Raw genomic sequence first — 14,021 nt, 5'->3', positions numbered from 1 at the left:
CACTCGTTCTTCATGGCTTCTCCACAAGAAGGTTGTGGATTTTCAGTGACGGAAGAAGATATGCCCAAGGAGCAAGAGAGAAAATAATTGCTACAAATAATGGCAGACAAAAGTCAAAATAGGATCTTGCTTTCGGTGATTGCTTTTTGAAAAGTGGTTCATAGAAGAGCTTTAAAAAATTGCACATGGCCGACATCCATCATGTCATGAAAGTTTTATCTTCTTGTTTTGAGAGAAAAATCTTGAAATATCTTGATTAGGACAAAAAGTTGAAGTCATGGCGGATGCCATCTTCAGAAAAAGAGTAATGTGCCATCGCTATGAGCATTGCCTTGAAATCTTTTTAGAGTCTTGGCTTGGGCCAATTTTGCTTGGAGAAATTCAGATTGCCCGGATAACTTTGGAGTCTTCGAGAAACTTGGATTTTCTTTGAACCATTGCTTGAAAAAAATCTTCAGAAAGGTGGTCAGTTTTCACATCATTCCACCACTTAATTTGGGATTGTCTTCTGAAATAAAGGATTTTGTGTTTGCCGATGAGTTTATTTGAAAAGTTAATATTGCAACATTAAAATCCAAGTAAGATTAACAATTTTGAAGAATAAGAATGCGTTTGGAAATTCGACCCATTCTTCAAGAGGAGAGAGATTATTGGACCAAGAATTATATCCCAATTTTAATTATGCCGATAAAATTTTAGTAGTTGGACAAAATTTGTCTCACCATTCATGAAACCAGAAAGGTACTTTGCTAGAGAAATTTTTATCAAAATAAATAAACTAAGAGAAAGAAAAGGTTTTGTTTTGAAGTAAGATTGCCTTGAACCAAGCATCACGATAACCCCAGTAATTGAAATGACTGAGATCTTAGGTTTGGAAAAATTTTCTTGATTTCAGAGGGTTTCTCCATTCAGCTTGAGAAATTATTTTATTAATTTTCAATTTTGAAAAAGCGATTTTTTGGATCTTGTATGTCAGGTTGCTCAAAGATATCCACGGACTTAGTGTCAACATGGATTCTTCATAAGATCTTCATAGATCCTATGATATTTGCCATCAATGTATCTTTCCGCAAATTTCTTTGCATCCAAATTTGCCTCAAAAAATGGTTCGTCAACTATGAAGAAGTTTTGAAAGTATTCTTTGTTAATGTAAGGGAAATTTTCCAAAGAAGAGTTTGTTAAAGAAGGGGTTGCTTTGAGATCTCAAAGGGGGATTTTGCCGATGGGGAGTTTGTTTTTGAGGATGAAGTCTCAGTAGAATTTGTTAATTTTGTCTTGAAAGATTCCTTTGAAGAGATAAAATTGAAGGATATTTATAGGAAATCTCCTTTCAAAGGAGAGAATCTATTTAAAATGGAAATTGCTGAGACATTCTCCTTCTTAGGGGAAGAAATTGCCTTTGGGATATTAAAAAAGGGAAGATTACCACAAATTGTCTTTTTTGAAGGAGAATTTGAAGAGATTCCATGAGAAGGAGATCCACTAGGTACTCCCAAAATTGCATATTTGGTCTGGGAAGGAGATCCACTAGGTACTCCCAAAATTGCATAGTTGGTCTGGGAAGGAAATCCACTGGATGCTCCTAATATTGCATATTTGGATTTGTTGTCCTTTTGTGGTGAAGGCTCGTTCATTTTGATCCCTGTAAAAATTCACAGTTAGGAAATTTGGAAGATAATTTGTTTCTCCTTTAATAGGGGCTGAATATCAAAGTCAAAAATAGATAAAAGGGCTTGCCATCTTGCAAATATTTGTTTGTGGGTTAAATTCTTTACATCTTTTTCCAAAACATATTTTGCCGATTGACAATCTACTCGTAAAATTTTTGGTTGAGTAGATCATCTTGAAATTTTGAAACACAGAGAATGATTGATAAGATTTTTTTTTTAAAATAATAGAATATCTCTGTTGGGTTTTATTCCACCCTCCAAAATGAAATCTTATTAATTGCTCTTGATCTTCGTTGACCTGTTTTAAAATGCCTCCATATCCAAGATCAGAAGCATCAGTTTTAATGATTTTGTAAGTATTTGGATTTGAAATTGCCATACAAGGTATTTTCTTAACATTGCCTTTAATTTTTCTTATCGTCCGTGTGGTCTTGATTCCATGGTGGAGAAATTTTCTTCAACCTGTCATACAAAACTTTGCAATCTTTTCTAAGATTTTGGTAAAAATCAAAGTTGTAATTTAGACAGCCTAAATATTTTTGTAATTGCTTTTTGTCTTTGATTTCATCTGGATTTTTTTTTTTGGTGTGAAATCAATACATCTATGAATTGGAATAATTGTTCCATTTTCAATATTGTGCCCAAGAAATCTAATCTTAGTTCGAAAGAGAATTCTCTTTTTTGCCGAAATAGCGAGACCATTAATCTTAACAATATTAGTAAATATTTTAAGATGTTTGAAATGTTGGTCTATATGATCGGAAAATATAAGAACATCATCTATATAGACGATGAATATTTGGAAACTTTGCCTTACATTAACAAAGAATATTTTCAAAACTTCTTCACAGTTGAAGAACCATTTTTTGAGGCAAATTTGGATGCAAAGAAATTTGCAGAAAGATACATTGATGGCAAATATAATAGGATCTATGAAGATCCTATAAAGACCCAATTGTTCTTTGAATTTATCCTTGTTGACACTAAGTTCATGGATATCTTTGAGCAAGCTGACAGACATGATCCAGCAAAAATCGCTTTTTCAGAATTGAAAATTAATAAAACAATTTCTCTAGTTGAGTGGGGAAACCATGAAAATTTTCCCAAGCCTATGGTCCCAACCATTACAATTACTGGGATTATCATGATGCTTGGTTCAAGGCAATCTTACTTCAAAACAAAACTTTTTTTTTTTTTTTTTTCTCTTGGTTTATTCATTTTGATAAAAAATTCTCTGGAAAAGTACCTTTCTGGTTTTATGAATGGTGGGACAAATTCAATCCAACCACTGAAATTTTCCTGGAAAAATTAAAATCAGCATATAATTTTTGGTCCAATAATCTCTCTCCTCCTGAAGAGTGGAATGAATTTCTAGATCTATTCTTATTCTTCAAATTTTTTAATCTTACTTGGATTTTAATGCTGCAATATAACTTTTCAATTAAACTTATAAGCAAACGCCAAGTCCTTTATTTCAGAAGACAATCCCAAATTAAGTGGTGGAATGGTATGAAAACTGACCACATTTATGAAAACTTGGATTTACTTTTTCAAAGTAAATCCAAGTTTCTCGAAGACTCCAGAGTTATTCGAGCAATATGAATTTCTCCTCACAAAATTCCAGCTCCAAGCAAAATTGGCCCAAGCCAAGATTCCGGTAGATTTCAGGGCAATCCTCAGAGCGATGGCAGATTACTCTTCTTCTGAAGATGATATCAGCCATGACTTCGACCTTTTTTCCTAATCAAGATTTTTCTCTTAAAACAAGGAGATACAACTTTTATGATAGGATGGATGTCAGCCATGCACAATTTATTATGACAGGATGGATGTCAGCCATGTGCAATTTTATAAATCTCTTTTATGAACCACTTTTCAAAAAGCAAACACCAAAAGCAAGATTCTCTTTTGACTTTTTTCGGCCATTTTCTGTAGCAATTATTTTCTCTTTTACTATTTACGAACTTTGTTCAACATCTGTTCTAGTTTTGAGCCTATTTGAGGACTCAGTGCCTTGTTCCTTGGGCATACCTTCTTCCTTCATTGAAAAACGACAACCTTCTTGTGGACAAGCCGTGAAGAACGAGTGCTCAAGAGCTCAAAGTCTCTGTTAATATTGTAAGTTTGTATTAAAATCTATCAATAAAAATTGTATCTGTTTAAATTTCTTTATTAGTTTGCAAGTCCTCTATAATTTTAATTATTTTTCTGCAACTTTACTCATGTTTATGCAATATTCATGTTTCTGCAGTTTTTTATTAGTTTTATTATTGCTAGACTTGTTATTATTTTGCTAGTTGTAAAAGACTTCTTTTAGCCAGTTTTATTATTGCAAGACTTATTATTATTTTGCAAGTTGTATAGTTCTGGGTTTCAATTAGCTAGTGGCTCGAAGAAGAAGAAGAAGAAGAACTGAGGACTCACGAAGGCTTGTTGAACTCAGTCCTCAAAGATTCTGCTGCTTTGAAGGTTGAAAGATGAGCTCACGAAAGGCTCTTGGTGGTTCGAAGGATAGAAGGCTCGAAGGCGTACTCAGTCAACTCACAAAGCTTCTGCTAGTTCGAAGGCTGGAAGATGAGCTCGCGGAGGGCTCTTAGTAGTTCAAAGGCTCGAAGACAAGCTCGTGAAGGGCTATTTTTGATTTGAAGCCTCGAAGACGAGCTCGCGAAGGGCTTTTGCTGGTTCGAGAAGCAGATTAACTGATGACTCACGAAGGCTCGAAGGCGAACTTAGTCAACTCATGAAGCTTCTGCTAGTTCGAAGGCTCGAAGATGAGCTCGCGAAGGGCTCTTGGTGGTTCGAAGGTTGGAAGACGAGCTTGCGAAGGGCTCCTGGTGGTTTGAAGGCTAGAAGACGAGCTTACAAAGGGCTCCTGGTGGTTTGAAAGCTAGAAGCCGAGCTCATGAAAGGCTCTTATTGGTTCGAAGGCTTGATGACGAGCTCGTGAAGGGCTCCTACTGATTCGAAGGCTCGAAGACGAGCTTGTGAAGGGCTCCTACTGGTTTGAATGCCCAAAGATAAACTCACGAAGCTTTTGCTAGCTCGAAGGCTCGAAGATGAACTCGAGAAGGGCTTTGCTGGTGTTGTGTTACTTCGAAAGGTCGAAGAAGAAGGGTTTCTACTGGTTTGTGTTGGTTCGAGTCGAACGAGGGCTAGGGCTTGTTGCAGCTATTTCTTTATTAATAGCCTAACATCTTCAAAACTTAAGGCACGACTCATGGTGCCTAGCGCATTAGTGCTTCCCTCTGCGCCTTTTGCAGTTCGCCTTGCCTATATAGTGATGAGGCGCTGGTCTTGTAGCCTCCCTGCGCCCCATGCCTAGGCACACCTCAAGTGCGCTTTTGACTACTATGATCTCTCTATGTCAATACATAACATGCAAATCCCTTTTTTCTTTTCCTAAAAATTTTCCATTAATCTTCTTAAAAGATATATAGCTTTTGTAGTAGATCTCATAGTCATAAAACCAAATTGATTTTCTGAGACCTTCATTTTTTAACCTTAAGTCTTTGTTCAACTACCCTTTCCCACAATTTCACTGTATGACTCATAAGTTTAATACGACAATAGTTTCACAATTTTAAATATCTCCTTTATCTTTGTATATAGGTATTAAAGTGCTTTTCTTCCATTCATTTTGCATTTCTTTAGTTTTTATAATTGTATTAAATGAATTAGTTAACCATATAATTTCATTATCACCTAGGCATTTCCAAACTTCAGTTGGAATGTTATCTGGTCCTCTAGTTTTTCCATTTTTCATCTCTTTTAATGCAAACTCAACTTTATTTAACTCTAATTTGGCGAATAAAAATCATATTTTTAGCCTTTTCCTTATTTGTCAATTCTAAGTTTAAACCTTCTACTTGGTTTTCATTAAATACTAAAGTAACTTCACCTTTTTTTTTTGTCTTCTTCCATAACCAAGACAATGTCATCCTAACTTTTTTATACATTTTACATTACCTAAGTCCTTGTTCTTTCTTTTTCAAGCTTTAGCAAGTTTAAATATGTCTCTTTCTCCTTCTTATGTATCTAATCTAGCATATAAATTATGAAGTGATCTTTGGCTTCACTAATGGCTTCTTATGTGTCTTTTCTCGCCTCTTTATACTTTTCAAAGTTTTCCATGTTTCTACATTTTTGCCATGTCTTATACCAAATTCTTTGTCTCTATAGCTTTTTGGACATCTTGATCCCACCAACAACTTTCTTTGCTATATGAGAATCTTTCTTTTGATTCACCTAAAATATCTTTTACTATCTTTTTAATAGAGCTAATTATATTACTCCAAAGAGTGTTTGTGCTTACACCATCCTCTATTGTCCAGTCACCATTTTTGATCATTTAATCTTTAAATTTTATTGTATTTTCTCCCTTAAGGCTTCACCACCTAGTTTGCACAAATTCATTTTATTCCCTTTTGTTCCATTTTTTTAATACAAATATCTAACACTAAAACTATGTTGTGTAGTTAATCTTTCACTTTGGATAATTTTACAATCCTTATATGATGAGCAATCTACCCTCCTAGTTAAGAAAAAATCTATTTGACTTTTATTTTGTCTACTTTTGAAGGTTATTGCGTGTTCTCTCTTCTTAAAGCAAATATTCATTGTAATAAAATCATATGACATGACGAAGTCTAAGATCTTATTCCCAGACTCATTTTTATCTCCATATCCATACTTTCCTTGTGCTCTCATAACCTTTATTATCCCTTCCAATGTGTCCGTTCAAATTTGCTCCTATGAATATTTTCTTAGTCCTTGATATCCCTTATATAATACTGTCTATATCTTCCTAAAATTGTCTCTTAAGGTGTTTTGCTAAGCCTACCTGAGGAGCATAAGCACATCCCCCTGCTCTTTTGACATCTCCAACACCATCTTTTAAGTCTCTGTCTACTATAATTTCTACCTTATTCTTACGTTTTTCTTTTCTAATGTACCAAAGTTTGAATCCTGATTTTTCTTTTTCTTTAGCTTTTAGATTAATTTTTCTTCTAACCATTGTGTCTATGATCTTCATGCTTTTACTCATAAGTGTCCCTATATTCCAAGTTGCTTATCTAATACTAATCTCTTGAACTAACTTCTTTACCCGCCCATGCCTAGAATGATGCAGTAAGCATATTTGACACCTTTCTCGAGCACTGACATGGCGAGTCGCTTGGGACAATGAACTATCCCGCCCTCATCCACTTTTCGCTACACCTAGGTGGTATAAGTACAATGCGTCACTTCTTGGGGACGCTGCAGCGAATAATTGGTTAGGATTCATATCATAGTAATCTGACAAGTTCATTAGCTATCAGCTACTATACTTAACCCTCCTCCTTTAGCTTAGTTTGGGACTGGCTGTTGTGAAAAGATCAAGACATTGAATGCATCACAAGGAGTTTTCTTGTAACCAAGCTGATGGGCCTATAATACTTGATTTTTTAAGCAACCCTTCTTTGGGATGCACATCATTTTTGGTTTACAAAATGGGATGAGTTAGGAATGGAATGTTTTGAAAATTGGAATAGGGAACATGAAATCAAGTGATAAATTTGATTCCATTCTCCTGATTCCACTCTATTCTTGTATACCAAACATTTAGTCAATGTTATGAAATTGGAATGCTGTAGAAGTAGCATTGCATTCTTTCGCTATTACTATAAAACTAATGAAAAATGCTCATAATATTATTTTTCAAAAACATCCTAACTATTCTGAAAAATGCCATAGTGAAACCATATGGGCCTACTGCTTTATCATCACAAAGATTGTTCTTCTTACCTTGTGCTCAAGGGGCATCTCTAACCAAAAAAGACTTCTTGGAGATAGGGTACCAAATCTACCCGTACAATCATGGTTTTGAAAGGAGATACATTGGTTTATAATTCTTTAGAAAACCAGTCTCTACAATTATCTGTTGATCACATACCTCTTCTCCAAAACCTAGCTTTTACTCCTTAATAAAGTTCTTCCTCCTACTGGAAGTAATTGTTAAGAAACAAACCGATAGGCCTAGTCTATAGGATTCTCACCTTTTTTGCTACCAATACAGTGATGCTTTTTGGGGCAGAAGAAGAACAACTCTGTTATATGAGGTGCTTAGTCCTGTGGTTTGAAGCATTGTCAGATTTTAAGGGTTAGTGTCAGGGAGAGTGAGATTATCCTGTGGGTATGGTGGGGAATGCACAGCACCTTGCTAAAAACCTGCGCTGCAAAGTGGGACAGCTTGCCATCACATATCTGGGCCACCTTTGGAGCCAAATCAGTTTGGGATTCAGTCATTGACAAGTTCAAGAGAAGATTAGCTAGTTGGAAGAGCCAATACATCTCAAAAGAGAAAGGGTTTGGGTGGGTTTAGGCCCACCATTAAAAGATTGCACGTACATTTCCCGACTTATTTCATGTTCTTTCCTCCATTCCTGCAGTGTGGGTAGAAGACTTGAAAAGCTGCGAAAGGGACTTCCTTTGGGGTATCCCTGAGGAGAAAGATGGAAGTTTCATATGATTAAATAGAGCTCAGGATGATCCCCCCGACCAGGATAGAGGACTGGGAATCAATGAATTTCAGAGACTTTATAAAGCCTTGCTGGAGAAATGGCTGTGTAAATGTGCAACTGAGCAGAATGGCTCTAGAAGGCACTTATTACGATGTAATATGTGACAGGTGGATGGTTGTTCCTAAGGATGTCAAGTCTCTTATGGCTGTGGCTTTTGGAAAAAGATTTACTTGGTAAACATGATTATTTCTTTAAGTTTGTGGGTTTCCTTTTGCAATGGCAATAGAACTTGACTCTGGTTGGATGTTTGGTGTGGTGACAATGACCTGGATGACAGATTCTCTAATCTCTACTTTGTTTAATATCACAAAGGGGCAAAGCTGAGCTGGTCACTAGCATTTTCTTGTGGGGGGACGATGGCTTAGAACCTTTCATTTTGAAGAAACCTTCAGCCAAAAAGGCTCTCCTTTATTGTAAAAAATTTCTGAGAGCAGTTAAAAGTTGTTAGGCATGCTAGTTTCTTGGCGAGTCCATTTAAAAGGTCAAAGCTCCCTAGAAAAATTGTTTTGTGTGGAAGGCTGTGTCGGAAGCAATTGTAACAAGGAGACAACCTCAGGAGTGGTGGGGGGGTGGGGTTTATTTTGATCAACTGGTGCCACATGTGTAATTCTGTAGAGAGGGAATTCCCAATCATCTTATTCATTGCAGGTTCACCACAGAACTCTGGAATTTGGTGTGGCAGTGGGCTAATATCGCCTGCCGGATCCTGTAAAATCCCTTCATTGCTGGAGCAAATGTGGCTTCCATGGTTTGCTGCTTTGTATTTACTTCTTTTTGTTTTTCTAGTTTTGTTCTTTTTAGGAGGATTTCTTATTCTCCAGCCTTATAGATTCTTTATTTATTAATAATATTCTGTTTTTAATAAGACAATGTGGCTTTCATGGTAGAACTAAGATATTTGGATGGAGATCCCTTCTGTTTTGTGGAATATATGGAAGGAAAGGAACAGAACAGTTTAAAGGGAAAACTGTCCAAAGAACTAACAATAATTTTACAATTTATTTTTTTGGAGTTCCAGAACTCTCCTCAACTCACTGAGGAGTAGGCCCCACCTCCCCAACCAAAACAAAGCTCTTGCCTCTAGTTCGTATATCTCTTCACCAACTTGAACCAACTGTTATTTGTCCAGCAGCTTTTTCTTTCTCATTGAATCTGGCACCAACATGACCTGCTTTTACTCTGTAAAAGTCCTAAATAATGCAATGTGAGACTTCTTTGGGCCATGGGAGAGTACAAATTGGTTTGAAATCTGTTGTTTTCCTTCAATAAGGATTACAATATTTCTGCACTTCAGCTATTACTTAGAGGTGTTTGGATATGCATTTAATTTGCATGTTGCTTTTAACAAACTTGTGACCAAGAAATGAATAACAATCCAAATTTTTTGACCATGAAGATGAGACAAAAGTCAATGATGAGCATATTTAGCATATCCATGGGCTTGTCGGGAAGGAACTGATTTTTATTTCCTTTTCTTTTTCCCTTTTTTACAGATTTCAACAGCTATTTGTTTTGTTGTAATGTGATAATAAGTTGTCTTCTGAAGTAAACAAAGGGCAAAACTAAATTCTCTCTTTGTACTTAAGTTTTTCTTGATGTGCTGAAATGTTTACATCTATTTATAACTTGCTTCTCTAGAGGATCTTCAAGTATGATTTAATTTTCTAGAATTGAAGGCATATGTAAGAATATCTAGGGTTGTACTGTAATAGGAGAGAGAAGCGAAGTAGGATGATAAAGGGAGACCAAGAAGAACAGGGAAATTGCAGTGTGAAACCTATAGTCTGATTGTTTGGTACTGGGTGGTAGTGCAGTACTCTGATTCTGAAACATTGGCATTGCAGCCTTGTTGAATTGCAAGATGTAGCAGCAGTAAATGTTATTTTAATTCTTTATTTTCATACCTAAAATGAAAATCATGTGTTTGTTCTTGATGAACTGTCCAAAGCATTCCCCCAGAATTCACATTACATTTGTTGGACTTTCAGTATTGGATCCTCCAAGTAACTTCTCAGTTTACAATCCCCCTCAAAAAAAAAGGGGGGGGGGGGGGGGGGGTTGGGTCTCCCAATATTTATCTAATCATGCTGAATCCCTAGTATCCGTAAAGAACCATGTAATGTTGATAGAAAGTCAGTCAGAAAAATACAAAAATTGACAAATAATGATTGATTTGAAGGAAAATTATTTTATTTTGATAAGTTGTGGTAGTTGTTGTTTTCCAATTGTTTTAGGTTGCATCTAATATCTGTGCCATTCTTTTAAACCAATTGTCATTTTTCTTCCTAATGTTCAATGTCAAATGCTAGCTGAGCACTAGCTATGATGCCAAGTGTTGGATGAATGTTTTTGCATACTTGTTCAAACAATGTATTATTACATTACTAGTGTTAGCAATGTTTATATGCTGTGCACTTCCGGCCTTTTGAATCTGTTTGTTTTTTATTGTTTCATGGTGTTCTGTTTCCACTTCTGCTGTTGAGGTGGCTTCCATTGTTGTTTGTGCTGCAATCTGCGGCTGCCTGTTGTAACTGTATTGTTTCTGCTGCAATTTCCCTTTTACTGGTGCGTGATTACAGAATCTGATTTTTATGAGATTGTAGCATTGTGGTCCGCCCCTTCCCCGGACCCCGCATGCGCCGGAGCTTTGTGCACCGGGCAGCCTTTTTTTTTTTTTAGCATGTGTACCAAGATGTGTTGTGATATTTAGTAACCAGATAAATCAACACATGGTAATCTTGCCTTCTTTTTTTTTATTTAAGGCAGCATATCTCAGTAAGGCGGCACAGTGATGACCTGAAGTTCTGCTGCTCATGGTTCCGCCAATTCTTATGGGGGTTGTATAGTGTGAACCATTTCCAAGATGGAGACTATGCCTCTTCTCAGAAGTTGCCCATCTTTTTCTGGGGATTCCCTATTATTGTCAAAATCTGTATAATAATGTTTAGGATGTGAGGATGATTAGATACAGCTAGTTTGTTTTGCGTAGCACGTGTATATTGCCAGCTGTTGCTACTCATCTGAGTTTGGGTATTGGATTTCTGATTGGTGCCAGTAGCATCAGGGCACATTCTTTGGTGCTATGCAGAAAAAATCTATGTAATTCTAGCATATGTTAGTTTCAGTTAGCTCATACGACATACAGGTTTTTATTTTTATTTTTATTTTTTTTCCTTCTAATCTTTCTAATCCTTTATATATATATATTAGTAGCTGGGCTAGGAAGGTCAATTTTCATTTATGTTCGTAGCTGGGCTCCATTGTTTATGATTTAGGGCTTTGGCTGAAAAGATGCTGAAGGAACTTGCGGCATTGCAGGACAGGGATACAGCTGATAAACAATAGTGTATATTTGCAGGGACTGTTGATTGGGTTTTTGTTCTTGCTTGGAAGGTTTCCTTCAGATAGGACCTTTGATCCCATTATATGCCTGCCAGGATCTGACCCTTTTCATGCTTTAGTCACTGCCCCGAACCCTTTTTAAATCCAAGGTCCAATATTTTATTTCTTGTAAGAGAAAAAAAGCTTGGTTTTTGCGTTCATTTATCTTATTCTATTTTATTTTTTAAAATGACATTTTCCCGGAAGATGCATCTAAGAACTTCTAGGCACTGATCCAGGGACAGTAACAGTGAATTGTTTTTTGTGTTCTTTGTGATGGTATTTACCGAGAAGGTTGACTCAAGGTGCAGGTTACTTTTTTGGGTCCTCAGTTCAGTGAGAAAAATTCTGCGGAAGGATTAAGCCAGAATTATAACACCCCGTGCATAAGTATGTGCATCACCATGCATTTAATTATAGATTGCAGTAGTTTGTTTTTTGTTTTTCCAGTGATAATGTTTGTGCCTCAATGGGATATTGTATGGTTGAAGGGGCAGTGTCTCTTGATTGACTGAAGACATCGCATCGAGCTTGGGGTGTGGATTATATGATGCTTGGTGGTCCGCTGAAGAAAAATTAGGCCCTCATCGTTTAAATAAAATCATTCCAATTAGTGGGTTTTCTGTAGATGTCCTACGGGTATTTTAGTGGGATGAGGAGACTTGATTGGAGAACTATGCTGGTCCTTTGGAAGGATTTCATCTTTTTATTTTTCCGAAGGATGAGGATTTAATTTTTTTTCTCAAAAAGAAGAGGTTTGCGACAGGTATTAATTATATTTTTCTTACTCTTGAGGATATGAATTTTGATGTATGAATACCGAAAACTTAATATAGAATGGTATTGAATTTATATATTTTTACTTTTTAAGATCCATATGAAGTTCTGTTTTGGGAATATGATTCAGTCCTTGGGTTTAGGTTTGTGCATTTGGATGAATTTTGATAGAATTTTGTATTGTATTTTATTAAGATTCATTCAAAAAAAAAAAAAAAAAAAAAAAAAAAATTTATGGAAATAGAAGTCTCCTAGCACAAGTTAGGGAAGGTAAAATTTTTAATCATTGAACCAAAAATTTGAAATTATAAAATATATAAAATTTAATTTAGTAAACTCGGGAGCTCTTTTGTATAACAAGTCGTTTTCTTTGAGCCGCTTCCCAAGTGAGGGTCCTCCCATTACTTGGCTAATTTCATTAAATTTGGATTGAGCTGCTGAATTTTGATTCATTTCTAGCATTGAACATCATCATGGAAGACTAAAAAACATGTTTCAGCTCCAAAACCTGTTTAAATTTCTTTAAGAGTTTAGGTCTTGTTTGAATCGAGGATTCTTTTTTGTAAAGGAAAATATCAATCAAATTCATTTTTTGTAGTATTTTTTGTGTGCAGTAAATAAAAACTTAATACTAATGATGATTAAAATTAAAGTTTTGTTAATTAATTTGTGATATATTTTATTTTTTTTCACATTTAGATAATTGAGCATACAAAAAATAAATTCTGTTAATATTTTTATTTTTTCTAATATTTTGTAAACTTTAAATGAATCTCACTAAATCTGAAACAGTACTTTCAAGTAAAAGTTTTCCCTAGCTTTGATTCTCTTTCAAAAATTAGACATTTCTAAACAAAAAATTCCTCCTTGACTATTAGAAAACCACCTTTTTAAAGAGACAAGTGGCAGTGACTTTTTTTTTTTAGTGGTTGTGATAGCCTTTTTTAAATAAATAAAAAGTACGTTTCTTTTATTGATAACATTTTCTTGACACCAAAAATTAAAATTGTGTGCTGTGACCACAATTCTTTTAGAGGTATAAGATAACAATGCTTTTTAGAAAGGGAAATTAACCATTTTGTTGCTAAAAGGTCGAAAAAAAAATATTGATACTGTTTTATTTTCATTTTTCTTTTTTTGGGTAATAATTTCATCTCTTGACTCTTGTTGGGAGTTCTTGAAGGTGCACTGCTTGTCAAGTATCTACGGGTTCATTTAAGTCACTGGAAAAAAAAAAAAAAAATCATCTACAATTAGACACATAAACATCTCTTCTACGGAGAGGTTGTGACTTATTAAGGTCAATTTTGATGAACATTTATATTACATTTGGAAGTATGAATTTCGGATCTTAAATTTAGATTTAGAATATAATTTTATATTATATTTTATTCAAATTCAATACAATTGTAAATCTAAAACCTATCCAAACATAGAGTTATGGTTAGTAGGATTTGGCCTTACTTCTCGTGTTAATGTAATAAATTGTATTGAATGAAGACCTAAATATTTTTTATGGAAATGAAAGTACTGAAATTCTTAGATTATGTTTGGTTCATGAATGTTTAGAGTCATAATAGTTTTGATAGTTTACATAAAGATATATTGTCATTATAAATTAAATATCAATGCA

General features: G+C 35.0%; 1 protein-coding gene across 5 annotated transcripts in view; it reads left to right on the top strand.

Moving 5' to 3' along the window:
* LOC131148790 (transcription factor GTE4) overlaps positions 1-12,486 on the top strand; it is a 41,666-nt gene extending 29,180 nt beyond the window's left edge. Inside the window, exons 5-7 of one of the 5 annotated variants that reach the window (XR_009135064.1) lie at positions 11,589-11,721; positions 11,923-12,001; positions 12,103-12,486. The gene's annotated coding sequence lies outside the window, so the exon portion shown is untranslated. Of the gene's footprint in view, positions 1-10,992; positions 11,411-11,588 lie in introns of those variants that run through there. The other 4 variants (XM_058098712.1, XM_058098711.1, XM_058098709.1 and 1 more) reach the window with 4 other exon arrangements.
* The last annotated feature ends 1,535 nt before the right edge of the window (positions 12,487-14,021 follow it).

This window comes from Malania oleifera, chromosome 2 (assembly GCF_029873635.1).
Source record: "Malania oleifera isolate guangnan ecotype guangnan chromosome 2, ASM2987363v1, whole genome shotgun sequence".
Classification (NCBI taxonomy): domain Eukaryota; kingdom Viridiplantae; phylum Streptophyta; class Magnoliopsida; order Santalales; family Ximeniaceae; genus Malania; species Malania oleifera.
Note: the sequence above shows the minus strand (reverse complement) of the source record. Positions and strands in the feature narration are given on the sequence as shown.